The 3093-nt window shown below is 41.2% G+C and overlaps 1 pseudogene; it reads right to left on the bottom strand.

Annotated features, from left to right (window-relative positions):
- Positions 1-1659: 1659 nt before the first annotated feature.
- Positions 1660-1778, bottom strand: LOC115212488 (annotated as a pseudogene).
- Between the last annotated feature and the right edge of the window lie 1315 nt (positions 1779-3093).

Below are 3093 nucleotides of genomic sequence, written 5' to 3'. Positions count from 1 at the left end.
GCCTTTTGTCACCAGCAGAGGTAAGAGCTCTCTGAACTTTGCCCAAGCTATTCTTACTCTAGCAGTTACACTTTCAGCACACCCGCCCCCGCTGCTGACTTGGTCACCTAGGTAACGGAAACTATCAACTATTTCTAGTTTTTCTCCCTGGAAAGTGACGGAAGTTGGTCTCAGAGCATTTTCAGTGTTTATTGTTCCTGAGCATCTGCCACATACAAAAACCATCTTCCTAGTTAGCCTTCCTTTGACATTGCTGCATCTCTTATGTGTCCATAGCTTACACTTGGTGCATCTCATAGAGTTTCTACATGTCTTTAACAAATCTTTATTAACCTTTCAGCTGAGATTACTTGTTCTAAAATGCTTATATTTAAACTGGCCATATCCAGCCCAAATCATCATCATCATTGTTTGGTCCTGCAGATCATGGGTTGTAATATTTTCACAAGGATTTGTGCAAAAAGCACTCAGTACCCTCTGTAAAGCAGTTTGTATTAAGAAAAGCATCTAGCTGTAGAAAACCATGCCAAAAATTTTGTTGGAGCTTGGCACAACCTTCTGGCTTGTTGGTCCCTGTCAAACTGTCCAACCCATCATCATCAACATTGTTCAACCGTGGTCGAGACAATGGAATTTACCATGCTACGCCAGACTTCACGGTCCATCATAGCATTACGGAGGTCCTGTTGCTGGATGCCTGTTTCCCTGGAGATTACATCAGGGTAGGAGAGTGTGTGTGCCCTCTGGCCTTGCGAGTAGATGGCTTCCAGAGGAGAGTAGAAATTACCTCTTTTTCAGCTCTACAACAATGTCCAGCAAACTGGACTCTCCTACCTTTCACAAGAGATGACACAGGTGGTAGTTTCCCATATATTTGCATTTTGGTTGGATGGCGCTTCCACGGGAGATTTTGAGCTCTCATAAGGAGGCGAGTGTAGGTTCCATCCAACCGCCTCTCAAGCTTCTTTGATAACGTCCAGGTTTCTGAGCCATATAGTAGAATTGGTTCGACTGTGGCTTTGAAGATTTCAAGTTTGACGTCTCTACTTAGATTTGATGACCAGATACTCTACCTGTCTTGTAAACAAACTGATCAAATCCAGCCGTCATGCCTACTCCTTAGTGTCATTCTAAAAATAAGCAATCACACCTACAAGATAATGCTTGATTAATTCAAAACAATGTCAACATTTGACAAAGTAATCTGAATGCTAACAGGTTAAATAAATGTCATAAAAGGAACAAATGTATGAGTTGTCAGTTGGTCAACAATATAATATAAAGTGTTTTTACTCGTTATTTGTTTCCCTCATTTGACTGCAGCCATGCTGGAGCACCTCCTTTAGTCGAGCAAATTGACCCCAGGACTTCTTCTTTGTACTTATTCTATTGGTCTCTTTTGCCGAACCACTAAGTTACAGGGACATAAACACACCCGTATCAGATGTCAAGCGATGTTGGGGGGACAAACACACATATATACGACGGGCTTCTTACAGTTTCCGTCTACCAAATCCACTCACAAGGCTTTGGTCGGCCCGAGGCTATAGTAGAAGACACTTCCCCAAGGTGCCACGCAGTGGGACTGCACCCAGAACCATGTGGTTGGTAAGCAAGCTATTTACCACACATCCACTCCTGCACCTATAGATTGCGTGACGCTTACAGCACCTAGGTTTCTCAAGCAATCACCCATCTAAGTACTAATTAGGCTCAATGTTGCTTAACTTAGGTGATCGGACGAGAACCGGTGCTTTCAACGTGATATGGCCGTAAGTGAAAATATTTAATATCATGATGACAATGATAGAAAAGTTGAATACTGTGATTCTTAAGAGTGAAAAATATTGATTTACTCACAGAAGTGGATACTAAATGTTTGTCTTCTTCACCTGGTTGTATATGACTGGAAATTTAAACATTATTGTCCACTTTTCCATGCTTGCAGCTTTTCTACAGCTGGATGTCCTTCCTGTTGTCAACCTTCACCTGTTTTCAAGCCAGGCAACATTTTCCCATTGCCAGACATGTATGTGCAGAATATTGGAGATGAATGACAGACACTTATTTACAAGGTTATCCTGCTTATTGTGTTCTCTTCATGGAAGGTCCAGCTGGGTTGATAACTTGTGTTGGTCAGCCGTATGGTCATGACAGGTAAGGTATTTCAAGAGTACGGGGACTGACTGGACTCTGCTGTGCAGGTTGCGCAAAAGGCCTCAGAAATATACCAACAGATGGTGCATGCCTCCCACATAATGTCAAGACAATATACACACATTCACACAACAGTTTCAGTTTCTGTAACCAAATCCACTTGGAAGGCTTTGGTCATCCCAAGCTCAAGACATTTGCTGAAGGTGCGATGCTGTGGACCTGAATTCAAAACCATGTGATTGGAAGTGCTATCATGCATTTTTTAAAGTTTTAAAAGGATTTGTAATGAATGGAAGATGGGGTTTGTAAAACTTTGAGGACGACTTGCTCAGCAGACACTGTTGTGACAGGACTATTTTGCACGCAGGAAAAAGTGATTATAAGAATGTTGCTGATGTTAATTTTGAAGTTGGTGGTTTATTGATGTGCCTGTTATTTTAATAGTCTTTGTAAAGCAGGTTTAAATAAAGATAAGATTTACACTTTTAAGTTAGAATTAAGACCATTAGAGAAAAACTTTCAAAGACTTCAATAGAATGTGGATTACTTTAGGGACTATGTTCCAGAGCTCTCATTTCGATCAAAAATTTGTGAAAATGTAAATCTCAGTGTTAGAAAATAGATATTTATTTTTAACATCATCATTTAACGTCCATTTCCAACCTGCCCTGGGTCAGACGGTATAACAGGAGCTGACAAGCCAGAGAGATACACCAAGCCCCAATTATCAGTTTTGGCATGGTTTCTACAGCTAAACATCGACCACTTTACAGCATTGACTGAGAGAGGGGCATAGCTGTAAAGGACATACCTATGTGTATGGAAAGCCAAAGTTTTACTTAGTTTGACACTCTTCCTCAAGCACAGCAAATTGCCAGGAGTCTCAGTCTCTTGTCATCTCCCCAGTGAGGCAGAATGTCTAAGGATCCTTTCTCA

This window comes from Octopus sinensis, linkage group LG5 (genome assembly GCF_006345805.1).
Source record: "Octopus sinensis linkage group LG5, ASM634580v1, whole genome shotgun sequence".
In the NCBI taxonomy this organism is placed as follows: Eukaryota; Metazoa; Mollusca; class Cephalopoda; order Octopoda; family Octopodidae; genus Octopus; species Octopus sinensis.
The sequence above is the reverse complement of the archived record's forward strand: the minus strand, read 5'-3'. Positions and strand labels throughout refer to the sequence as shown.